Source organism: Platichthys flesus, chromosome 8 (genome assembly GCF_949316205.1).
Source record: "Platichthys flesus chromosome 8, fPlaFle2.1, whole genome shotgun sequence".
Classification (NCBI taxonomy): Eukaryota; Metazoa; Chordata; class Actinopteri; order Pleuronectiformes; family Pleuronectidae; genus Platichthys; species Platichthys flesus.
In genome coordinates this window covers 22,524,504-22,552,376 of record NC_084952.1, presented here as the reverse complement: position 1 = coordinate 22,552,376, position 27,873 = coordinate 22,524,504, and the positions used below count along the sequence as shown (strand labels likewise).

Genomic DNA, 27,873 nt, shown 5'->3' with positions numbered 1-27,873 from the left:
CGGCTTTGCTGTGCACTCGCCCTTCTTATATATTACATCTGTCCCCCGCCGACACACAGGACAAACCTCAAACAGCTCCAGGAGGCAGTTTTCATAGACAATATATGTGGGTGTCTTATGAACAGGGTTTGGAAGATTCCATTCTATTAGAACGACAAAGATTTCACCCAAAGGCTGCAACAGCTAAAAAAGTGTAGGATGGTAATCTTTGATTATGAAATGTTTAGATTAAATATTGAGTCACTCACGTCACATCTGCTGACTCAGTCAAGACTGTGATTGAGTCATCAGGATCATAGGTAGCATCCTGTAGCTCTCCGAAGTCCATACTTGAACAACTTGGGTTGTCCTCTCCCTCCTCCAAGCGAGGTCTCATACAGCTGAGGTCCCAACACCGACATCAGTGCAGCACAGTTTTCTGTGTGCCTAACTTGAAGCATCCGTAACTAACTTCAAGCTACAGCAGCTACAAACGGCACTCGTAGCAGCTGCTACGGGCGCATGTAGATAACTTCAAGCCGTGCGATCACCGTTCACCGTGGACTCCGACACCGTCTTCTCGCTAAGACTCGCCAGCCGTCCTCGATTAATTGATCAATAACGTTATTAATAGTCGAACATGAAAACTCCTGTAAAGTCTCTACCTATCCCCCACCACTAAATACTAGCCCCCCACCCCCTCACACACACGGCACAACATGCTTACGGCACTAGCCTCCACACAAAATGTCTAAAAGAAGCAAATACCAGAATTATAAAAAAAAAAATACTTACATTTCCCTCGTCTTCAGTGTTGCAACGGAAAGATGGCACCGACCCCTCTTTCAGTAACAACCTTTTTAGAGAATCCGGCGTTATATTGGCCCAGGTTGATAAAACAGTCCGATTCAAAGTGGTGGCAGGAACGTTGCCATCATATATGAACTCAATCCATCTCAATCTTGTGTCTTCTGAAGATGGAGTCAAATGAAGACATTTGTGCAGTGACCACTGAGCATCTCGGTTGTCGCAATCGATTCATGCTGCTAGTTAGCTTATCCAAGTGTTTCCAAGGCTTGCAAGAATGAAATTGCTGCCGGACACAGATAGACTGTTTAAAAAGTGGGTGGGTCCATCCATGGGTGGGTCGAGTGGTAGTGGGGGAGTGCATAGATCTATGGGGGCATGGGCATGTTGCGACTATGACGTCTATTTTGGTCGTAATTCCATTGGACGCACTCTAGCACATAGTTTTCTGAAATAGAGGAACCACAACAAATCGCGGGAGTTGTTTTTTTCCAGAGTTTTTGGGAAGGTAGACATGCCAGACACCCAAAATAATGTGTAGAAGCACTACAAAAGTGGACTTTTCATAATATGTCCCCTTTAAAGGAAATTGTATTTGTGTTGCTGCACAGTGGTAATAAAATACATTTTTGTAAAATAAATCATTGTCTGATACAATCAGCATCAATCCAGGTCAATGACAACAGCTCTGCTGTGTGTCCAGATATATTCTCTTTTAAAGCAAATGATCATTGTCACAGATGAGATACATATATTTTTAACCTCAATGCCACATGCTCTCTAGCCCTCGCTGGGATTGGCTGACGTTATCATTTTGGAAACAGCTCAATACACACTGGAAGCACCAAGCTAGAATTCTGAAATGTATATAGCGTAAAACATTACACAGGGATTTAGTGCAACGAGTTTAACTTTCTTTCCCATCAACTTCATGTAAATATGTTTAAACCTATTTAATGCAGGGGTGCTTTTAAAATCTGAATCTGACCCTACTGCAAAATTCATGTTTGTTTTATTGAATGTATTACTAACCAATAACTCATTAAGCAGAATAAATGCATTTGCTACACTCTTGGTCCTAGTGTAGAGGGTCAGGGAAATGACCATCAGGATTGTCGTGACAAGTCTAAGGCTTTTGAATCTGTTAACCATCCAATTCTTTCAAAACATTTTTTCCATGTGATTTCATGACAAATCATGTAGCTGGTTTGCAAATATTGTATATAACAATGGATTTTCAGTTTTATCAGCTGTCTGATTGTCAACAAAGGTGTGCCACAGGGGTTTATTCCAGGACCACATTTGTTCACGTTGTTTTAAAAGGAAGTACAGTACAACAACAATGCTATTATGTATGTATAGAGTGGATGCATGCATGTTGATTTCTGTGCGGTAGGTGAAACAAAATGAATGCATTGTGTTTAAATCAGACAAATAATTGAACATTGCTACCCTTGATGGGGCATCAACTGAAAAGGTATAGTCCTATAAATACATTATACTTAATAAGTGTTGGTTTAATAACAAGCATTAGCTTTTAAAAACAACAATGGACTGACTAAATTATTGGTTGCTGACATTTTCAGAATAGAACTACTTGTCTTACTCAAAACAGCAAGGGGTCAGAAGAAGCTGAAAAAAGGAACAGATGTTGTCAGGTAAACATTTTTCTTCTCTACAATCCAGTAGCACAGACACACACACACATATATATATATATATATATATATATATATATATATATATATATATATGATAACCAAGCACAAAGTGAAATAGTGTATCCAATATAATCACACACAATTTTAAATTCGACCCCTTGATGATAAACATGTATCTACTCCTTGTTTTATCATGGGATTTTTTGGTTATTTAACATTTCAACATAAGCTGTCTTACAGCCATCTTCTATCAGATTTCCTGAGCAGTAAACCAATAACAAGACTGCTGGGCTGAAAGATATCCCCTCTCAGGCTGTCCTTGCCTCTGGCAATATGCAAAGTCATTCAAAATACCTTAATCATGAATTTCTCCCGTCTTGTTTCCCAAGGCCTCAACTGATTGGGTTATGTGCGATAACATGAATTTAAATTAAAAAAAACAGAGTTATAATGTGTATATATTCTGCCAGGAGAAATCCAAAACATGTGTGTATGCAGAGCAACTTGAATGGATATACAGGAAATACTAAATGCTTTGATTTGTAAGGAGCCAAGGTGCCAAATGTGAAGCGATGATGTATGTGAAGTTTGCACACTTGTTCTGGTTGTGCCGCCGGACCGGTATTTACCACATTTAGGAGTAACTGATTTGATTCAACTTTTAAGGCCCCTGCCGCATATCATCATGTCAAGCTGAAGTGTTTAAATATCATGGTTTCTGACTTGATGGCAAGCTGTCCTTCTAAAACAAAAATTTACCAAGTAAGTCTTTAAAAGAATAACAGAATTCTGTAATAGGAATGAGGCCATAGTTGTCCAGATCTGCATGCAGCGATCAATTGAATCAACCGTTCTCATGGACTATGGGTTAGAGGAAAGAGCAAAACAAACATATACCAATGGTTGTGTAGATAAAGTTCGATTTTCTCCACTAACACTGAAATACATATACCTCAAAGACAGTGAAGCACAATTTCACAATTCTGTCTCTGTTATTACCTGTATATCTGCTCCTTTACTTCTTTCACAGAATTAACTAAAGTTGGACTGTGTGCTGCATAGAAAAGGTTGAACGTGTAATTTTTTTTGTTAATTAAATACTCCAGCTCAGGGCATTATCACTACTATCTTCATGTAGTACTATTCAGCAAACCAATAACAAGACTTCTTATTAAAAAAAAATCCCCCCCTCATGTTGTCCTTGCCTCTGGCCGTATGCAAACTAATTCAAACTATCGTTATCATTAATTTCTCCCATCTTGTTTCTCAAGGTCTCAGCTGACCAAGGAACAAGCTGATGGAACAAGCTGATGGAACAAGGCAGCTAGAGAGCTAATCTCTCAATCTATGAGGAACCACACCACAACCGCACATTTCATACCTCTCTTGTTCAGTAATGAATACGTGTGAATTGCATTAGCATCCTGTCATGGAGAGGCGGGTGGCTCCGAGTGTACAGAAAGAAGCTCATGGCTTACATCGTGGGATAATGCCGGGCCCCCGATAAAAATCTAGCTAAGCTTATACACATCTTTTACCATAGCTGTTGATGCTGTTTGCTATATGTGGTATATTACTCCATCAGAGTAGAAGATGTTTCCAATTGCTATGAAAATGTTCGATTTGGATTTCCAGATTAATAGGCTTTTGTACTGTTAAAATGTAACAGTATAATCATATACAATTATATGTACCCTATTGAAAGATTTTCGTTCCTCTTGTAATAATTTTTCTTTACTTCAACATTTTTGACGTTTGTGGAAATGCTCTTTACTTCACTGAGTTAGCTAGTCTGACCTTCATCTTACTGGCATCTTATATAAAGCAGCACCGATATAGCAAGATGTCAAAAAGCGTTAGTTCCTTTTAAGTCCTTTAAACCAATGATGATTTTCAGCCTCTATATTGAAAATGTTGATGCATCACCATCCTCATGATCACTGTCTGCTTGTTAACCTTAATCCTTGCTTTTATGGCCATATATGCATTCATGTCTGCCACATTCCACATTCACTTATGGCTCTGTGAATGTGTGAGTGCGAGTGTGTGTTTGTGTGAGTGTGTGAGAGAGAGAGTGTATCTGTTTGGAGGAAGCCATCATCTTTCACAATACAAACCAATTTCACCCAATAAGGTGCTGTAGAGTGAGATAAAGCATTCGATTTTAGTCCACCTCAAAAATACACACACACACACACACACACACACACACACACACACACACACACACACACACACACACCACCTCTCTTTTCCCCCACACATGCTGTCATGCACAAACACTCTCCTCAAGGTCAGGATGTAAAGGGAAGCAATGAGCTGTTTCACTGTGCCATCTGTACACATGTCTGTGTTTGTTTCTCTCTCCATCACTTACTCATGTTCTTCTATAGGTTTGGTTGCCTGTTAACCCTCGTTCACTTTGTCGTGTCATTGTTTTGGCCCTAGACGCCGCTTCTTCTTCTGCTTTACTGACATGTTAAATCATCAGTGATAAGTCAACAGGCCTTTTGTGGATCAGTCATCGTGGCAGGGAAAGCAAAGATGGAACACATTTCCTTAGCAATGGATCAGATTTCCAGTGTCCTGCTCGTGACATTGGGATGATGCGCAAACACACACAATACTTCAGACTTTGCCTGAGTTCTCACCAGACATTGCCGGCGTATTCAGCTGGGGGGCATTATTCATTATGTGCTGGAAATGGATGTGACCCACTAAATGAATGCAGACAAAAATAGACAAAAAGCACTGAAAGATTTTAATTAAACATATATTATGTTGAATATATGGAGACAATCTTAGTACAGTTAAATCAGTCAGTATCTTGCAGGATGAAAATTTCAAATTTCATATATTGCAGGATGAACATTTCAAATTTCATATATTGCAGGATGAACATTTCAAATTTCATATATAGTCGTCTTTTTTTTTTTTTAAAACCCCTGGAAACTTCAAAGTGACTCTGCAGGTTGTCCATTGATTGGTCTGGAAAGGCAGAAAGGTGTCATGACACATTTTCATTCCAACACAAATAAAGATGTATCATCACTTATATATAACTTATATATTATTAATTTAACACAAAGGCCTGTAACTGGAATTTCAGACAGTTTGGTGCCTGGAGGCCCCTTCACTTGAGGAGCTGTATCTGTAGATCATCATGTATTAAAATGACGTGTCATACAACTTTCCTTTCTTCTACACCCTGAAGCAGAGATGATGGCAGATAGAAGTTAGTAACAGAAACGTCGGCTGCAGGCAGTTATCAGGCGGTGCAGGTTAACATGTTTCGGGCACGTTGCTTTGACGAGTGGGCTGGTGTGAGGAGGTGGGATGCATTGGTTGCATTGTTTTCATAGTGTTGCTTGCTCTTGTTCCGCTAGCTTTGACAGGAATACTAACCCTAGCTGTAAAGTCAAGAATCTGAGTTTGACCTGCACTACCTCCATGGAGCCTCAGCTGCTGGCTTAATAATGACTTCAGTCCATTACATGGTCTATGTCTGGGGATGCTTTCTCCTCTAACTATGACGGTTGTCTGCAACAGTTTGTTTTCTTATTGACAAAGTTTCCAAGATATTTTACTGCTTTTTCAGTGGGCAGTAGCACAGTAATGTGTCGAGTACTAATGCTTTTAAGCAAGGTTTAACATTGTAGTTAACAGCCGGGAAACACCTTGCATTATTTACATTTTAATTTTAGACATGTGCATCAAACAGCATATAAACACGAGCTAAAGGCTTCCTCTACAAAAAATAACACTGTATAACAATTCTACTAGGTTGGTGTGATTGTGGAATTGAGCCTGTTGGTTCCACATCAATTAGCATATCTCTGTGGTAATTAGGCCTACACGGTTTGAATGGGATCAGTCAATGTTTCTTTGTTGTGAAAAGCACAGCAACATAATGCTAATCTGGCTCTGGTGCAAGGGGACACTACGTGCTCTTCATCCCGTACCTGCATCATCTTCCCTCTTTCTTTTTTTTCTCCATCTCCTCATCTTGTTCTGTATCTCCTCTCTGCATAACTGAGCTGTGATTTATACTGATTGTTTATTAAATCTGCGTCAAGAAAGAAAGTAAACGTGAGCCCAAGAATTATTTACATGCAAACGTTACAACATGTTACCAGCCTCAGTTTTGAAGAGTCATCCTTCTGTACTTCCCCTAACTTCACTTAAATAAAGCCAAAATAACCGAGATACGATGTTGCCATCTTGCACTGGTGATGTCACTCGGAGTCTGCGCAGTAGCAGACGGTGAGTGCAGATGACTAATGGACGTCTGATACACCTGACAAAATTGCGATTCAATCTCAGCTTTAAATCATGACGTCTATTTCAGTTTTTAAGCATCAAGTAAATAATTAATACAAAACTTTACATAAAACCAGAGACTTGAACAAACATCAGTGTATTATGAACTACTGAAAATGACAGGAACCTTCTGTAGGAAGACGTTGACCAGTTTATCATTTTTTTTTTTGGTCCATAGACCTCACCTCATCCTCTCCTTCTAAACATCAAAGAGAAACTGTGGTAGCCTCTAGTTGTCATAAAAACTCAAAAGGTGTTTGTCCAGTTTGGGCCACTGTAAAAAACATGGTGGCCTCCGTAGAGAGGACCTTTACCTGATGTAAATATAATGTTTTAATTCTAAAGGGCCCATTCTCATATAAAGTAAACAAACCTCATTACAATTTAGATGAAACACAATAGATTCATTTCACTTTTATCTTACACTGGACCTTTAAAGGTGCATGATACTTTATACATTCCCCATGTCTGCAGAAAGTTGCCCTCGGTTCCTTTCATTCTAAAATGAGGGTCTGTGTCAGTCTGCAGTTCCAAGCATGTTTACCTGGTCCCCCATTCCATTATATTTCATTCCAGTAGGTCGAAATGATTGACCTAGTGTGCCTAGTATGCCGAGGACACATGGGTGGATGACGATGTATATGTCACGAGAAATATCGCAGACCTTAACATGAAGTAGATATGGGGTTAATGAACCAAACTGAAGCCAGCCACCAGGGGGCAATGAAGATATTCTTCCTTTTTTGGGAGCTGTCATGTCATCCATCTCTTTATAATGTCAGTGTTCACACAAGCAAAGACACAAGGGATCAAAAGAGAAAGTCAGTTATCTTGGCCTCGTACAGTTATTTTAATTATAGTGGTGGGTACAGTCATTACTCATTCTTTCATGTGCATGATTAGTCACCTGCTGTATTCCCTGTGCTGATTGTGGATCAAGAACGACAGCAGGAGCAGAAACGTTCTTAAGACTAAACTCTAAAATAAACAACTGTACAACAGCTTGTCAACAAAATGAAGCTAGTCTACAGAGTGTAGGATTAAATTACATGGGTAGCATTCGAAATTCAGGGGCTCATTCAAAGTGAATGTTTAGATGACTCCACATAGCAGGGATTTTCTTTTTTTCTCTGTAGTGTAAATATGCAGCATCTGTTGATGGTGCCAAAAAATATCCAAATAGAAATTTTAGGATCTGTGCCACTGCAACCACACAAACACGTAGCAACTATGGACACTAATGGTAACTTTCAATTTACAGTATAACTTTATTGTGTGGGAGCGGACAAACATAAGGAAAGGCCTAGCTCTTAGTTTTATCAGTTTTTCTTCTTTTCATGAAAAACCAAAATCTTGACTTGATGTAATCTACACACACACACACACACACACACACACAATTACACCACCTCTCTGTACATAGACAGTTTGCAGTTTCTACCAAAGCCCACAGCCAATAATTGCACACCATGAAATGTCACTAGTGTCTCACTCTGTGTGTGTGTCTGTGTGTATTACCTTGTGAGTAGTTGTGAGTTTGTGCGTTGTGTTCTATGCACATATCACAGGAATTACATACTATGAACTTGCACAGGCTGTTCTCTGTAATAAACTCTGCCTCGACTATGTTAGTGGATGGGACATGTACCAAACTAAAAAGAGCATGACAAATAATTTTTTTATCAAAAATAGTTTGTCATTTTCTCAGATCTTATCGTGTTCCTGATGAGTTGGGTTTTAATTGATTATCTGCTGCTTTAAAAACAGGGTGATTAACCAATCGTGAGGCTGCCTTAGCTGTTGAACACCTAAACGCGTTCATATCCGGGATAATTTGCTTTAATTCTGTGTACTTGGAATACAGAGAGGAGACAAGAGAAAAAAATAATAAAATATAACACTCTCATAAGAGAATTTTAAAAACCGTAACTTAAAAAAAATTGCCTGTAAAAGGTGTTGTCATTAATAATCCACAGTTTTCTGGACCTGGTGCTCTTGACAAACCAGTGATATAGTATATATAAGGAAGTATGGTGTAAAAGTGTCAAGAAGTTACTGTTCTTAAATACCTTTTAATCAATTGTACATTTAGAATTGATAAATGTTGAAGTATGCACATCAGACAGAAAATATGGGCAGAATAAGACAGAGAGATAAACAAAGGGACAAGCGGACGTCTCTTCATCCTCCACTCTGTTGTAATACTGTTGAGCCTGTTGTATTGTCCAATATAGATACTGTTAAAGATTTAGGGGATAGTTAAACACACACACACACACACACACATATCATGCAAGCACACTTCCATAGCCTGAGGCCCTGTCCTAACTCACACTGTTTTGTGGCCCTTTAGAGAATGAATACCCCCACAATAAAAAGCTAATCATCTAATAAAACAGACCAACACGTGATTTATTCCTTCAATAAAATCCTCCAACTTGGCCATAAACAACGTAAACACACAATGTATATAAATGAGTTGCTGTGAGCTTGTTGTTCCTGTGATAGACTGTATTCTGTAGGCAGGAGGAATAACCACTATCAAATTACCATAGAGAAATAAATGGGGAAAAAAATGGACTGCTCTTAGTATTTTATTCTGAGATTACAATGTGGTGTTTGTAATATTCTTTGAAATAAAGCTCATATCCTCAGGCACTAGCAGGTCGATGATGAGTTATCCCTTCAGGAAAATTCAAAACACTGCTCTTGTCAGAACATAAAGGGAATCTGTTAAAGTGTGCTCAATTAATTCCAGATAAACGATTCACAATATGTCATCGTACTCATGACTTCAAAACATGCTCAGCTGAGGATCTCTCTTTATTTTTTACCGGATGGATTTTAAAATGATGTCTGTGAAAATGATGCGTTTAGATGACGTCTCTTTCATTTGGACACTCGGCTTGTTTCTCTGGAGCTAGACGGGGAACAGACGACGGCTCCGTAAAGATAAAAAAACAAACAAATCCCCAAATTATTCTGGCAGAGCTCGTTTCCATCAGTGATGGCTGTTTCAGGCTGCCAAAGCCTCCTTGAGCTCTATGATCACTAGAATAATAATAGCCTGAATTTTTTGTGTGCAGTCTCTTTTTTCAAATGTTAATAAGGCAGACATATTGTCGTGTCAGTGGTTTAATTGCTTTTTGTATCTCATAATAAACATCAATTCTTAAGTAGCATAGTAATCTCTGCTTTTGTCATGTCTTTGCATTATGTAACTGGGGCACTATCTTCTGAAAATGGGTTTAAATTTGTATCAAATTTGTATAATATATGCATGTAAGGCAGTGTAAAGCAGTATATATATATATATATATATAAGGGCAATGGATGTTGCACCTCGTTAAAGTTCAAATTCACAAATTGTGATTTGTAAATTTGGGCTAAACAAATCTAATTCGATAGATTGTTTTAATAAAACATTAACCTTTAAAGCCATACCTTGTGTCTTAAAGGGGACATATTATGAAAATTCCACTTTTTTAGTGCTTCTACACGTTAATTTGGGTATCTGGCATGTCTACCGTCCCCAAAACAACTCCCGCAATTTGGTGTGGTTCCTCTATGTCAGAAACGATACGCTAGAGTGCGTCGAATGGGATTACGACCCGGATTGACGTCACAGTCGTCTCCTTTGACTGCGTGGGGGGGCACTCAAAACAGGTCAATCTGAGGAGGGCTGTTTTAGACAGGGTAAAAGGGATTCTGTTTTAAATTATCCTTGTGGTATTTTGACCAAAATATGTTACAGACAGTGCATTAAGACCCCAAGGAACCATATCAACTGTGGTGAAATGGACATAATATGTCCCCTTTAAGCAATCTGTGACCATAGGAGACTGTTATCTGTTTTTGCTGTTGATAGAGATGAGACATTTATCTCCAGTGATAAGTGAAACCTGTCAGACTGTAAACATTGTTTGGAAAACATCTTTGTTGTCAGATGATAGCTGATTGGCTCTGAGATTATAGGAGACCCTTATTCATTTCATTCAGTTAAGCTCCCTGGTATTCATCAAAATATGAATGTTGTGTTGTCAAACTGTCAAACAGTGATAAGAAGTCAATTGTTTTCCTTATTATAGTGTCTAAAAATATAATACTTTTCGAGAAGAGCATTTTCTGCCATCAATAAACCTGAGAAAAGGAGACTTCCACAACACAACTTGAAAATATAGCTCATCAGGAAAATGCTGGAATTAACACTATAGGAAAATAACAAAATGAGTAAACATGAAGTGACATAATTCTGTGGCCCTGGTTATTCAAATCCCTTTATTTAGACATTCTATTCATTGTTTATCACTAATATAAAAATGTCAGATTGTGTTGCCATAGAAGAGCCTTTTTTCATTTCACTTTGCAAACTTCCCCCTTTGTGTTCCTGCTCTTTCTGTTGATCAGCAACAAGTGCAGGGAAACACAGAGAGAGAATCTTGTGTCGAACATAAGTCAGGGAGATCCCCACCTCTTCTCTAATGGGTTTTACTTAACCTGCTGACTCATCACATTAACCTCAGATGAACTAGTGGAGTTTGACCGTGATCTCTGACACTAAAGTTCGCCTGGAGCTCTTCACATCCACAAAGAAAAGAAAAAGAAGGAACTGCTGAGACCTGTGCAAGTATTTGAGTAAGTGATCGCCCAAAACTGGATTTGATTCCTTGAAAGGTCTTTGTTAATAATAAACGTGTAAACAGCCAAGATCAAATGACGTCTATTGATGATCAAATGGCCCCTTTCAACGGTTGATCTAGTCTAAAGCAATATATTCCCAAGAAGCCACACTAATGGGGATACAAAATCTTTGGGCTTTGTGATACAAAAGGCCTGGTGCATTCATTCGACATATATACAGGAAATATTTATCCTGTACCTGGAGAACCTGACATTGCTGCAAGTGGAAACATTGTCCTAAAGCTTGCCCAAGTCCTTCATGGTGCCGTCAATCCCCTATTGTAATTTGACAGCTGGTTTTTCTTCCTTGGATTTGTTTGCTGCTCTTGCGAGCAAGGGGATACCAGCCCTTGGGACTGTGCAGCAAAGTCGCCTGCGAGGGTGCAGTTTGAGCACAGACACCAATATGAAGAAGAAGAGAAGGAATGCCCATGCATCATCAACCTGCATCATCATCAACTTTAAATTCACCGTTCTTAGTTAGCAATGCTCAAAAGTATGAATACAACACCATTATTACAATTCACGTTTTTTTATTTCAAATAAAGCTATCAACTTGAAACCTTTCGAGCAACTTTACTATTTCGTTGAAATATTGCCATTTCTATTAAACAATTAACAATAAATGTCCATTGCGGCAAATGTACTTATACAATAAACAAGTGTTATTTAAAAGTGGGTTAGGGTTAGGGTTATTAATCTTAAACTTACCTGGCAGTAATAAACCCTGAGGATATCCCGAAGTGCGTTTGCTGTCTTGCCTGTCTTGGTTGTCTTCTCACCAGTTTTGGTGTGTGTCGATCAAGCTCGCAGTAGAATTGGCTGCGCAAGTTCACATTTGTGACTCTATGGAACTCCACAAAAACCTTCAGACAAAAAAACCTGTTCATGTATATAGATTAATTGAGAGATTTCTATTTAGATTTTTCACAGGGAAGCATTTATGTTCATGTTACTACATGGCAAACATAACAGTTTTTACCTGCAACTGAACACGCAGGGCTGGCCATCTCTCCAAAATGTCCCCCACCTGAGGATTTCCCTCGACAATGTCTTTGCGACAAAGGGAAAAGGTAGACTGCATTAGATTCTCAATCAGAACATTGTCTCTCTCTGTCTTGACAACTTCTTGCAGGATTTGAAGTCGCATCTTTTTTTTTTTTAAGATGCATTTATTCATCCCAAACACATGCACAGACATGCAAAAGCACACTCATGCAGGTACGGAAATGTAACCTCTGCTTTTGACCCATCTGGTGCAGGACACACAGAGCAGTGAGCGACTATGTACGGCGCTCGGGGAGCAGATGTTGGGGGAGTAAGGTGCCTTGCTCAGGGGCACTAGACAGGGTAGGGAGACTCTTGGATTTTTGGACAGATCAATCCAGGTTCGTCTTTTGTTGTCTCTCCGTGGAGTCGAACCAGAGACGAACCAGAGACCTTCTCTGCCCATAGTCCAAGTTTTTGCCACTAGACCACCCCCTCTCCTCTGCTCCAAACTGGCCTGGTTCTCATCGCGGGGAAAGTTGTGTAGGAAGTTCACCTCAGCTCGTTTGGCTCGTTTGATGTTGCAACGGGGTGGTGGCTTAAAGCAGCGGTCGGCAACCTGCGGCTCCGGAGCCGCATGCGGCTCTTCAACCCCTCTACCGTGGCTCCCTGTACAGTGCATGCTGCGCATATTTTTCGCGAAAGGTGAACTTAACAAATCAGTTCTTTCATATGATGAACGTGAGTGAACGTAGTGTTCACGCTCATTTTTTAAATAATCATCGTATCAGGCGATCATGAAATACCAGGAGCGGATGAATGTGTGTGTGTGTGTGTGTGTGTGCGCGCTCCCAGATAGCCGACAAACACACAGAGCTGGGGCTCCGCCCCCCGCCCTGAGCCCCGCTCATTCGCTCAGAGAGACACAGTGAGATCGGACCTCGTTCACGTGGAGCAGCCTCTCAGTGACTGACCGGCTGCTTCTCAACAGTGGAAACAGTGAAAACAACGAGTTTCTCTGGTCTCAGCTGATCAGAATCAGCTCCTAAGCTTCTTGATCAGAGCAGAAGCTGCAGGTGGTTTGTACCGAGCTTCAGTTTCTGTGTCCGCCTCCAGTCTGACCTGCTCTCACGTTTTGTTTTAATATTTCAGCAACTAAAATATGCGTCACATCCTATTATGTCCCGGAGCTCTTCCCTGCAGGTCGCTAATCTATAGTTCCGACCCCCGGCCTCGGTAAACTAATCATGGATAAATCCCAGAAAAGAAAAGTCTGGGAGGACAATAGAGTTTAATTCTGCGTGGAGAGATTAATTTGCTTTCACTGCCACCGATGCTGTCTTACGTGTATGCTTGATATGTGGCGAGGAATTAGCAAACAATAAGAAATATAATGTTGAAAGATATTTCCAGAGCAACCACACAGCATCTGCTGAAAAGTACCAAGCTGGAGATGAGCAAAAAAAGCTGAGTTCTGTGTTTAATTTATTCCAAAGTAGGCCCACAAGTGTATTTTGTTCTCCAATTCATACGAGTTTGGTGTTTTTCTATTTTGTAACAGGTAAAAATAGCAGTTAAATGTCAACAGTTTTTTTTATTGTCGTTCTATTATTTAATAAATGCAACAAACTATAGTTTTTATATATATTGTATAACTATGTAAATATATATAACTTTATATCCTGTGTCATCAAATATGTTGTGCGTCTCTTTCGATAGTAAAGGTTGCCTACCCCTGGCTTAAAGGGTTGGTTTGGCTCTTCCTGCCTGTAGTGACCAGCACCTCTGCACACCCAGATCTGGCAAGCTTGGTACGATGTTACGTTAGTGTCGCGCTCTAAACCATACGTACCGGTCTCAGTAGGTTCCAGAACATCCTGCTGAGGACCGCGAAAATAAATACAATGATCACCCGCGAACTACAGAGGGCGCCAAACACATGTAAAACGCCCAATACAAAATCAATGATTTACAAAAACAGAAGGATTTCTGGTGGAATGAAATAATACTTTTAATACCTGCTACACAAGCTAACTCCGAACAGCAATGAAGTTTCTACCGGTCCTCATATATCGAAAATGTGCTGACACACGAGAGTGGTTAACAAGCTAACTCCGAACAACAAAGTTAGCATGTACGCTATGTTGCTGTGTGAAGTTAACAAGCTAACTTCAGACAGCAACGTTAGTATGTGCGCTATCTTACAGCGCAATTAATAGTTTCTACCGGTACCGGTAGAAACCCACCAGAACAGACAGATTGTAACAAAAAGTGGCAACACACTTGCCATTGACGACTCAAAAGGTTTCAGTGAATGGAGAAATGTTAAATAGCGATGCGCCGAACTGCCTCCAAGTATCTGAAGTGACTAGAAACGGTAGATAACAGCTAATTGTTTTTTATATCACGGCCCTCGGATAAATCCGACATATTTTGCGAACTTTTAAGCAGTTTTACTCAGGTTTTACTCTACTCCTCTCTCTCGCAACGGGGTAGCCATCTTGAATGTTTTGAAAACCCAGCCTAAACCTTACGTCATGACGTCAGACGATACGTCAGATGCTACGTTCCTCCATTTACTCATACATTTTAATTTATATCTGGATGTTCACTCAGAAAATTTGATCCATTTAAAATTAAAACAGCATCAGTAGTTAACAGAACTCAGAAGTTTATTGTTGGGTTTACTCGATAGTTGTTTTTGAGTGCTCTAACCATAATACTTATGAGTTTGTGTTTACAGTGTAGACAAACTTCTGTGGCAGCAGGTTGTTGATGTGTGTGGCGCACACTGGTGTGTTCTACATCAACGTCACACCTGGTGAGGCTTTGGACTTCACTTTGAGGATTACTGCTGGGTTAAATTGCATAAGTCCTAAAAGGAAGATCCTGTTGATGTCAGCTGGATACAGGGATGGAGGATCCCATGCTGTGACACACAGAATATCACGGCTACACACATATACACGCACGTACAAACAGCTTGTGGCACATACACTGATACACCGCTCCTCAATGTTGGGTATATTTTCTTCGTGAAGCAGATGGTTTTTAATCCCGACTGAGTTTCTCTTGAATGTCTTCCCTCCTCTCTTACTTTCATACTCTTTCAACCAATTTCAGTCTTTTGTCTTTTCATCACTCCCTTTCTCTGCACACCATTAGTTCCTCTCACTCTCCAAACAGCAGAGGATCTGACATTGCTGCTGAAGGTTTTCGAGAGGAGGGAATTAAGTGGAGCGCGGGGATATTTATTTTCAAAAGGCATCACTTCCATACCTCAGGGTGAAAGGGAACAAAAAACAACAGCGAGCGGGATGAAGGTAGAGATGGAGTGATGGAGAAGGAGGGTACAGATCCATCAGATGCGAAAAAGATGGGATGAGAGGACAAAGAAAGACGACGGTTATGAGGCTGAACTAAAAGCGCCGTTGGAATTTCTCCTTAGAGAGCAGGCCTCACAGATATTTGTTTTCCTAAGTGCACCCCTGAGCACAAAGTCTCCTAAGAGAGAGAGATGGGAGGGGATGAGGGATGAGAAGGAAAGGATAACCTGATGCATCCTTCACACTCATTGAACTTCAGAGTCTGTACTTATGTTTGTTAGTCGTTTCTGAATCCCTTGAATAAACATTTTGAATCTTTCTGCACTTGTTTGCATCAACTTCTGTTTTTCCCGGCTTTCGTCTTCATTGAGGGGTTCCCGTGAAATGGTTTGGGTCTAAAACCAATTTGCAGTCGCTTCAAGAGGACCCAAGCCTCCGTACGCAGGCGCCCACTGTTGCATAAACTTGAACTGTATTCAACTTTATGGTAATGCTGGAGTTACCCTAAAAAATATATCATTTCTGAGCCATGACGTTTCACACATCTCCATTGAGAAACTAGTCTCCTAAGTACTCCTCCTGACTTGATTTACTGATGTAATATAGGAAATAAACCATGATAATATGAACCGTGTCTTTATATGGGAGGGGATATGAAAATGCAACTTGGAAATTTATGATTCAATATGATTGAATGAATAAATAAACCATAATTTACTGACTGAGGGATAAAATCATGTGCCTTATCTGAGAGGCTGTAGCAGGGAACACTCTGATATACAGTATCTGCTTGAAAGCCATTCGCCAACTTCTGTCAGGTTGATAAAATGCTTTTATTTCAGGTCCTTAACAGGGCTCAAACTTTTAAGCAGTGATCTTATAGGTCCTGCTCAGACACACTTGACAGATTCCGACCCAGAGGAAAAGCTTGTGAAGCTCTGTCACAGGCACAGCTCCTCAGAAATCTCATACTTCGTGTTTCCTCGTATGATCCCTGTATTGCTGCCAGCACAGGGAACAACCTGTGCAACAAATCCTGGAAAGCTTTATATTTTTTTATGGTGGGTTCGTTTCCTTAGTATTTCCACTAAACCTGTTCATCTGCCTTCACCCAGCCGATGGGAATGTACTCGAGCTGCATTTTATTTTGTGACATTTAAATGATAATTTACTTGGCAGTGAGATGGAAATGAACTTAGACAGAAATCCTAGGGAATATCGGTTCTAGACAGAGTGAGGGTAAAGCCCAAACACACACACACACACACACAATAAGGTAATTGTGGCATTTTAAAATGCTCATGTTCTCTGAAAAGAGGGTTTACAAGAGACCTATATCCTCCTCTTTGCCCGGGACTGTATTTCATCTCGCTTCACTGAGCTGGATTTATAACTTCAGCACAAATCTGCAATAAAATAAATATTACACTCTGGCTAATACGGGAGGACGGAGAGTTGTAGCCTGTGTCTGTCAGGGTGAGCGAAGCTGATCTACAGCCCTAATTCAGCTGTAGTGCAATCAAATCTAGAGTCTGTCTGCCGGTGGTTTAAATGATGTCATTGCAGACTTCATCCCTGGAGAGAGAGCGAGAGAGAGAGAGAGAGAGAGACAGAGAGATAAAGCTTCCAAAAATGCACCAGAGGCTTGTGAATTGATGCTGCGGGACCCCTGAGGGTCCTTGAGTGTGTTCCCTCAGTGGTTCATTTTCACTACAAGCTCATGGACTAGAAATCAGCACACAGAGAGAAGGCGTGACAGGATGAACTTTGTTATCACAGCACACAAAACATGTTTCCTCTCCACCTGGACAGCAACGGGGGGGGCACAGCAATGTGTCATTGAGACACATGTCAAATGTGACAGACGTAATGGCAGGTGGGATTCAAAGTGGTACGGATTTATCTATTTTTTTGTTAGTGGTGCTGTTGTGCGTGGCTGAGTTACTCAGAGGTTTTTCTAATATACTGAGAGTTTTCTAATATTGATTCTGTTTTTTTTTTTATGGGATGGGCAGATGTGACACGGGGGAAGTATTGATCCCATTTTTCATCACTGCGCCTGATCTCTTATGTTTCCTTTAGAGCTGTGCTTCATTTCTCTGCATGTTGTGTTCAAGGGTTAGTTCAGTGTTTGCATGAGGTTGTATTGGTGTTTTAATGCTCTTGATGTTAACTTCCTGCCATTCTGCATGAACACAGCAGTGCAAAATGACTGCACCTGTTTCAAGCTCTGCCTCCGTCCAATCAAAAGATGACAGCAGCTGAAAGCATCAGTACATGGAGTCTACTTAGTGTTTCTTTGATTCGCTTCATAGTTTATGAGGCTGCATTAAAACATAATGAAAAGTGAGTCATCGACATTGTGTGCGCTAAGTACAACACGAGATGTGACTTGAGCAGCAGGACTCAGTGTTAAAGTGACCGGAGCGACACGGATTAATGATCCGACACCATCGATTAATAACTAAACACATGATCGTAAGTTTTTCATCTAAGTCATCACCATACCAATGGACGTGAACTAGTTCATTGCCATTTGTATGAACTGAGCTTTGAACTAGTTCTGCTTAAGTGTGAACTGGCACAACCCTGGGGATACCAAGGGCAGATTTCTTGGGGTGTACACTGGCAATCCAGGATCTGGACATGATGTGTTTGTCCTGCAAATTGCACCATCAGGCCCTGTGAGGAGATGGAGAACACCAGTGGCCAGTCCCTGCATGCAATTTAATTAACTGGTACACCTGGCACTCCATTCTCTTGAGAGCCCTTGAGAAACAGCCACTCTTCACCATGAAGGTGATCCATGCCTTCATTCTCCTGCATAATATTTGTATGGCAGCAGGTGGTGACCTGTCAGGGAACAGAGTCAGAGGAAAGCTTACTGCTCCTGAAAAGCCATCTGCCTCTCTGGGTGAACATTGAGAGAGTAAACCTGCCTTGATGTTCTCTACACGTTTGACATGATTCTGTTTAGACAGATGGATAAATAAGGAGAGAATGGAGACATAGAGACATAGTGAAAGATATAAACAGATATAGAGATGTGGAGTTATAGATGTGGATACATAGATTTAGATAGAGCTCTAGAGATGGTAGGTAGCTCCGTGCGTGGGTAGGTAGGTTCACAGAAATAGAGAGTGATCAAGAGAGATGTATATATATTTCAAAGGCCACTACCTTTGTGTTAGGTTTCATATATGATCTGTCAAACTTGCGCTGAGCAGTTTCTTTAAAATGAAACTCTCAGTATAGAACACACAACAGAGACAAAGGCACATTACCTTGCATTTGTCTCATAGTTCTTTCCATCTCTTTTTTGCCTGTTTGGCAGTTAAAGCCACAAGCGGGAACAAAGTCCCTAGGCAAAACAAAAACATAAACAAAAAGTGACAGGCTGCTACTTCAATAAGATATTAATCATTATGGATGGAGACTGCCCAAATCTTGCTTCCAACCCCTTCCCCAGACATACAGGCAATGATACGAGCACTCAAAATCAATACTCACTCCCATCCAGTTTTGGAAGAGTTTCCTTTGCCATTGAAAAGTCTCTTAATGTCTGCCTGCCATTCAATCAGGTCTCAGGCTTACTCACCCTTGATTAAAATATTGGTAAAATGTAAATTTTTTTGTACAATTGGTAGTGAAGATGAGAAAAAACTTCAGTTAAAATAACCAAAAGACGATGTTTCCCAGTGTGCACAATTTAGTCCATGTGCAAGTCCTCTTTTTCATCCAAGCTTGCTTCCTACATTACCCATCATGCAACTCAACAATTCCGTGGGAGTTTGGTATTGCTTGAAATTTTTATATTGTTAATTTCCCCCTTCTAGTCTGAGGAGACTGTCATGTGTGCAATCTGGGTGTTAGATTGAACATCTCTGCATCCCATCTCTCTCTGTCACTGTTTGTTATTCAACAGACAAACAGCTGATCACTGGTAATGTTCATTGTTCTTACAATACGACTCGCTCAGCCTGTGCTACACTGGCCAGGTTCTGTCCCTCTTAATTAAATGCTCTTAATCGGACAGAGTGGCATGTCAGTCTTCATTTCGGCCTATAGCAGCAGCACGTCCGACCCACGACTGCAGTGAAGAGAGAGGGAGCAACCAGTTGATGACGGCAAATCTAATCATGTGACGTTTGTCTCCCGAGCCTCCTCCACACATCTTTCCTGCAGCTGGATGCCACCAGGCCCACCTTCACAGCGTCCTTCATCACTGTGACAATCAGCACGTCTGCATGCTGACATTAGCTGATGGTACCAGTGCTGCGATCACTGATAACATCCGCACATCTATAAATATCACTCCTATTATTTTCATTACAACAACCCTCCTGACAGGGCTTAAGTATGACGGTAACACCACTGCTCCTCCTCTCTCTCCTTTTCACCCCCCTCTCCCTTCTCTCCTCTCTTCCCCAGTTCTCTGCTGTCGCCCCAACCAGTCGAGCCACATTAAAGTCTGGTTCTTGAGGTTCCTTCCTGTTGATACAGGTAATTTCCCATCTACATCACCAAAGTGCTCGCTCATTGCGGAAACTCTTGGGTTTCTCTAAAAGATTGTAAGGTACGGACCTTTCAATGTGGCTTGAGATAGTTTTGCTGTTTTGGTGCTATACGGGTAAAACTGAATTCATTAAATAGTATTATTATTATTAAAATATAATTGGCATTATTTGCTGTGACTGCCAGAGAGATGGAGCGATAGAGACAGAGGGCAATGCTAAAGTACAGAGGGGTTCACTGGGGATAGAGTTTTTTGTATAACTTAGAAGTGTAGGAGCGAGAAGTTGGAGCTTTTATTGATTTTTATTTAGAAACAAAGGTTTCTTCACTGTGTTGGGGTTTGTTGTGTGATAATAAACCTCCCCTGTCTCGGGGAAAACTCTGTGTCAGCTAACAGAAAACAGGGTCCACACAGGGTTTTGGTTCCATAGGACAGGAGATGAATACAAATTGTAAAAAAAAAAAATTGGCTTTTGGATTCGCTTATGTGTAAATTATCTGCAATTTATATAAACCTAAATATTCAGAGAAGCAATTTTGAAAAGGATTGACATACTGAATTTGATCTAACCTTTGGGTTGTCTCCAGTCTAAGCAGCTTAGACCATGAGTAGAGTCAGTTAAAAGGTGTTGAATGTCCTGATACCATGATTTAATTTATATTGCCCTTTCCTCTCTTTTTACTTAATGGGGAACTCCGTAAACTTTGCACTGCCTTCTTCTATCTGGCTCCAGTATAGGTCGCAAACCCTGCATTCTCCATGGCAGTAAATGGGACCAAACTAAAAAGTCAAAGTACACGTTAAATACATTTTCCTCAAACAGTAAGTTTTGTTTGTGTCACCAGGACCTTGCTACCCATGGCTCCACACCATGAGCACTACATATGGCATAAGCCTTATCAGGGATATTTCCCGTTTTGTACAAAGGGAGAAAGTGAAGATGTGTTGTCTATCTTTGCTTGGAAAAGTTTGAAAATGCAAAAAACAGACGCACTAGTGTGGAGTGGAGTTGGTGAGGAGGTGTGTATCAGGTGTGGAGTTACAAATTGTCCTCAGTAGCCAACTCCACATCTCTGCCTGAGGCTACAGGTTTAAGATTATATTTGCTGCTACAACAACAGCACACCCAAATATCAGCCGTTGGTAGCTGGATTGTACTGAGGGTATTGTAAACACCAGGTTTGGAAATATATAAAGAATAAGAAGAATGTGTGGGGAAAAAAAATCAATATCTCTTGTTCTGCTGCTGTTATTTTATAGTTTTCTGTTTCCTGTCCATCACGTCTCTCTCATGGGACTCTGGTGAACTACTCCACTGTTAAATGACCAACCCCCAAAAAAGTCCCTCTCCAACAACTTATATCAACTACTAACGACAAGGCAAATATCTAATCGAGCGTAACAGTGATCACCCACTTTTATAATGGCTCTGGTTCAGGAAGGACATTTCTCATTCATTTCCTTTTCAGTGATGTTTAGAATCCTTTAAAAAGTTTTAAGCATAGAACAGGCTGACCAGCTCGGGAGGAAACATTTGATTCAAAGCAAAGAAAGAACAAAAAAGCGAAGATACAAGACTGTGCATAATCATTTTAAGAGTGAAGGAACAACGCAAGTAGCTTGTGTTAAGTCTACCTTGGACCGTTACAATAATACTGTGGCGTGCACTCATGGGTGTGTCCTCTCACCCAGTGGGTTGATGGGTAATGTTAGAGGCTGTAGCTATATATACTTCCCGTATGGGGAACACGTGCCAGTTCTTCCTTGCTACTGAATAAACGACAGTAAACAGTACCTGCGTCTCTGCCTTTCCTTGTCTTGCCACATTGGTGACCCCGTTTTTTGGACATGTTCGAGGTAGAGGAGGATAGTGTCCCTTCCTCATCGGGGGAAGACGTATTTTCTTCCCCGGCGCCCGTGGACCGTGTCTCCACAACGACCTTGGCGCGCAGCTTCCGCGACCGACCAGCTCCGCGGAGCACGTTGAACTGCCGGAGTTTTGGCAGAACGACCCCGCGCCGTGGTTTCTGCACGTCGAGGCTCTTTTCCATCTGCGAGGAGTGACGGCAGACGACTCCAGGTATTTTTTGGTGGTCGCGGCTTTGGACCAGCAATCCATCCGGCACGTGATGCAGCTCCTGCGAGCCCCGCCGCTGCGCGGAAGTACGCCGCCCTCAAGCAGCTTCTCCTCTGGCGCTACAGCTTGTCAGCCGCGGAGAGAGCGGACAAGCTACTGTCGCTTCCCGGTTTGGGCGATGGTTCGGCAGTGGACCTGATGGACGAGATGCTGTCGTTGCTTGGCTCCGAGGATGATGGTTTCCTGTTCCCGCACATCTTTCTGCGCCAGCTCCCGCTGCAGGTGCGCGCAGCCCTCGCCAACTCTTCTTGTTTGGTGGCCGGCGACTTCCGTGGATTGGCTGAGCAGGCGGACCGGATCCTGCTGACTTCGAGGAACGTCTCCGTGCAGAGTGTGGCCGTGGAGTCCTTGCAGCCGACGTTGGAGGACGAGGTTCCGGCATTGACGGCTGCAGTTTCCACCCGCAGACAGCGCGGCCAGCTGTGTTTCTTCCATCAGCGCTTCGGCAGCAAGGCGCGCCGCTGCGTTCCTCCGTGCGCGTTCCAGGCACCGGGAAACGGAAGAGCCGGCGCTCGGTAGCAGCCGTGGGCGCTGGCGAGCAAGAGGAGCTGCTGTTCGTTCATGACTCCATATCAGGTAATCAGTTTCTGGTGGACTCCGGCTCGCAGAAGAGCCTTCTCCCTCCTGCAGCTACGGACCTCTCGGCCTGTGGCAGTGGTCCGCGTCTGACAGCGGCTAACGGTTCGGCTATAGAGACGTTTGGTACCAAGTCTGTGACTGTGTGCTTCAATGGACGCAAATTTCTGTGTGACTTTGTTGTAGCCTCCATTACGGTTCCTATTATCGGAGCAGATTTTCTGTGCACTAATGGGTTGATAGTGGATGTAGCTAATCGCAGGCTCAGTGATGCTGTGTCTTTTGCGTCTTTTCCGTGTCAGACAGGGGGACCCGGGCCGTTAACACACGCTAATTTCGCGGCGTCAAAGGATGTCTTCCAGCGCTTACTGGCGGAATTTCCTTCGCTGACAACGCCCGCATTTTCTGCCGCGGTTACTAAACACGGCGTGGAACATTTCATTCCCACTGCGGGTACGCCCATTTTCGCACGTTCGCGTCGCTTCGACACTGTGAAGTTAGCCACCGCGAGGGAGGAGTTTGCTACCATGGAGCGTTTGGGGATCGTTAGGCGGTCCAACAGCCCGTGGGCTTCGCCGCTCCACATGGTGCCCAAGGCGGACGGGTCTTGGCGGCTGTGCGGTGACTTCTGCCGTTTAAATAACATTACAGCCCATGACCAATATCCCATTCCGCATGTTCAGGATTTTTTCGATTCGTCTGGCGGGCATGACAATTTTTTCTAAAATCGATTTGGTGCGAGGTTATCATCAGGTGCCTGTGCGGGCAGAGGACGTGCCCAAGACTGCAGTCATTACACCGTTTGGGCTTTTCGAGTTCCTGCGAATGCCGTTCGGCCTTAAAGGCGCAGTGCAGACGTTTCAGCGCTTGATGGACTCGGTGTTACGTGACCTTGCGTTCGTTTTCGTCTATTTGGACGACATCTTGGTGGCCAGCCCGTCGGTTGCTGAGCATTTGTCGCACCTTAGGCAGGTTTTCCAGCGCCTTGATGGACATGGTCTCATTGTCAACACAGCCAAGTGCCAGTTTGGGCTGTCTGTCATAGACTTTTTGGGCCATCGCATTTCGTCGCAGGGTGCGGTTCCTTTGCCCTCGAAGGTGCATGCAGTTGCGGATTTTCCCCGTCCGGTCTCGGTCAGGTCGCTACAGGAGTTTTTGGGCATGGTAAACTTTTACAATCGTTTCTTGCCTCGTGTGGCCCAACTCCTGCAACCATTGTATGGTGCTTTGAAGCTTAAGAAAGCCAAGGACCAGGTTGACTGGACCCCTGTGAGGATCCAGGCTTTTGAGGGGGCTAAGGCTGCCCTGGCTAACGCGGCGCTTCTGGCGCACCCCGCGTCTCGGGCGCCCATCGCCCTCACGACCGATGCTCCGGATGTGGCTGTCGGTGCAGTTTTTGAACAGCGTGTTGCGGGTGCGTGGCAGCCCCTTGCATTTTTTAGCCGTGGTTTGCGAGACAGTGAGCGAAAATACAGCGTGTTTGACCGGGAACTGTTAGCGTTGTACCTGGCTACGCATCATTTCCGTTTCCTGCTGGAAGGCCGCCCTTTCACAGCCTATGTTGACCACAAACCATTGACGTTTGCTATGGCGAAGGTGACAGAGCCATGGTCTGCTCGCCAGCAGCGCCATCTAGCGGCGATCTCCGAATTCACAACGGACATCCAACATGTGGCGGGTAAAGCGAACCCGGTGTCAGACTGCCTGTCGCGGGTGCTGGTGTGCCCTGTGCATCTTGGGGTTGATTTTTCAGCACTGGCTGCTGATCAACCTGGGGACCCAGGTATCGTTGCACTGAGAGCTGCGAGTACCGGTCTGGAGCTGGAGGAGGCAGTGGTGCAAAATGGTGGGCCTGCCCTCCTTTGCGACGTCTCCACGGGCCGCCCCCGCCCGGTGGTGCCGGTTGCTTGGCGCTGTCGGGTCTTGGATATGGTGCACTCTCTTTCTCATCCTGGTGTCCGGGCGTCGGTGAAGTTGGTGTCTTCGAAGTTTGTGTGGCCTGGCCTTCGCAAAGACGTCAAGAAGTGGGCGGCCACATGTGTGGCGTGTCAGCGCGCAAAAGTTCACCAGCACACTAGGGCGCCCCTCGAGCCATTTTTTATTCCGGCCAAGCGTTTTGATCATGTGCATATCGACCTTGTGGGGCCTCTTCCCCCTTCCCAGGGTTTTACACATCTCCTTACCATGGTAGATCGGACCACTAGGTGGCCAGAGGCGGTTCCTCTGTCTTCCACGACATCTGCGGACGTGGCACGCGCTTTTCTTTCAGCTTGGGTCTCACGTTTTGGTGCACCCTGACCTGGATGCCTCGCCTGCAGAGTTGGTGCTCGGTCAGCCGCTCCGTGTCCCAGGGGAGTTTCTGCCTCAGAGCTCGGCCCCCTTTCCGGTTCCTGTTGCACGTCCTGCGTCACAGGCCGATTGTGCACCGGTGCCCGTGCATTATTTTTCTCCTCGGTCTTTCGTGCCAACGGATCTCGCGACCACTCGGTTTGTTTTTGTGCGTCACGATGCTCACCGGTTTCCCCTCCAGCCCCCGTATGACGGCCCGTTTAGAGTGTTAGAGGCGGGTTCTAAAAGTTTCATTCTAGACATGGGCGGGCGCAGGGAGCGCGTTTCGTTAGACAGGCTTAAGCCAGCTCATCTGTTGGCCAGCGAGGAGGTTCTACCGGCCCGGGTTCCCCGTCGTGGTCGCCCCCCTTCTAGGACCCCCGTGTTGTTTTCTCCAGTTGTGCCTCCTGATCCTGTGCCTGTTGTAAATGATGTCCCTTCTGCCTGTTCCACCCCTGCGTTTGCGGACAGGGGTCGGCGTAGCCGTTATGGTCGCCTCGTTAAACCCCCTGAGAGGTACTGACTTTTGTCCCATTTTTTTTCCTCTGGGTGTTCGGGGGGGGGGCTGTGTGGCGTGCACTCATGGGTGTGTCCTCTCACCCAGTGGGTTGATGGGTAATGTTAGAGGCTGTAGCTATATATACTTCCCGTATGGGGAACATGTGCCAGTTCTTCCTTGCTACTGAATAAACGACAGTAAACAGTACCTGCGTCTCTGCCTTTCCTTGTCTTGCCACAATACGACTGATAATCAAAATTCTACTCCGAAAATGAACGGAAATTGTAATTCTGCAACCACACTGATCAGCCATATAAAAAGGCCCACAATTAATGTTTAAATAAAAGTCCATACGATGACATCAATGTTTTTTTTTCTCCCAACTAATTCCTATTCAATCTATTTAATTCCATATTCCCCCCTTTGTCTCCCCTCTTCCTCCCTGGCTCTATATCTGTCCCCTCAGTGATAAACACTGTGCTAATGCAACAGTTAGCATGTGATAAATAAAGCATCACTCAGTTGCCACAGCAGAGAGATAACGTCAGAGCCAGAGCTTGTCATTGGCTGAATGAGGCCCACGAGAGGTGAGTGCAGTTAACACATCCCCATATGCCCTCTGCTACACTGACACCCACTCATATCCTGCCCGTGCACAAATACGTGACACTCATCTGCATTCAGAACAAGTCGTCTCCTGCCTTCCGCTAGCCTCCACCCATCCCTCACTCCCTGCCTTTTCACTTCACTTCCATCATTCATTTAACCCCTGTGCATCCATTCCCTTGTCTCCTGCACTCACTCACTCCCTCTCCCTCTCTTTTTTCAACCATCAGGGTGCAGCATTTATCTCCATTTGAGGTGACGGAAAGTTCAACGCACCCCCGCCCCACAAAATGTAATCTCCCTCCCTACTCATCCCTCGATCTGCATTCTCTCTCTCTTCACCTCCCTCAACATTTCTCACCTGTCGTTCTGTCACTGCCTTGTCTTAGTCCTGCCCCGGTTTGCACCTCTGCCTCTCTCCGTCTGGCTCATTGACTCTCCCATGGTTCGGAGAGACGACAGCGGGGCTGCTCCCACAGACAGCTCAGCCAAACAGCTACTGCAGGCTGGAGAAGCATAGTGTTTTATGGGCTCTATGCTTTTTCTTTCTTCCTTTCTTTTATACCGCCCAGCACTCAGCCACGGATATACTCTAAAGCCTTGGGCTCTCCTGCGGTAATATGTGGCTGAGACCATCTTTGTGTCACTTAAGTCAGTTTTTCAGCAGCTGCAATTTCAAATTCTGATGGATACCCTGCGTGTGCTCTGTGTATACCCCACTCAGGCAATGTTAACTTTTTATATTGCACTGATGATCTCTCATAATGATGAAACCAGTGTTTCCAATATACCATGTCATCACAAATCATTGGTTGGACTGAATAAACTATGGATTGTGTCTCTAATCTTATTGGTTCCAAAATGTATAACATGACTACACTATGACATCATTCTGGCATCATAGTGATGTCATGATCTTGTCACATGATGATAAATTAGTTTTAGGTTTATATAAGCTTTAGGCCATGTCTTTATTCCAAAATGCATTTTTTAACAATGCATGACATTATTCTCTGAATTCTTTCTGACCTCCTCACATTTTACCATATGATAGGAGTAACTTTGCATCAACATAAGCTGTAGATTGTTTATTATTTGCAGAGATGAATTGGAAAATGTCCTCACATCAAAAGTTCTAAGCTCAAAATGGCCCTCTACAGTATATATTTGTACAACACACACACACACACACATCTGAGAAAACAGCACCTTCCTACCTGCTTCACCGATGCACAGGGTAATAAAAGATGTTTGACTGCTCCATGTCTGACACCACGTCATTGTGACAACATGTTACGAACATGGACAGACGAGGAGTCACAGAATAAGTGACTCTTTCAGTTATAGATATGTCTTTTTGAGTATGGGAGTGCCCGTAAATTACTGCAACATGCTGCAGTTGCTGTATTTGCTTCAGGCTACTCTTCAAAATGGATGATGTTTATCATATA

At 43.1% G+C, this 27,873-nt stretch overlaps 1 pseudogene; it reads left to right on the top strand.

Annotated features, from left to right (window-relative positions):
- Positions 1 to 22,124: 22,124 nt before the first annotated feature.
- LOC133959258 (uncharacterized) lies at positions 22,125 to 26,942 on the top strand (annotated as a pseudogene).
- Positions 26,943 to 27,873: the final 931 nt, after the last annotated feature.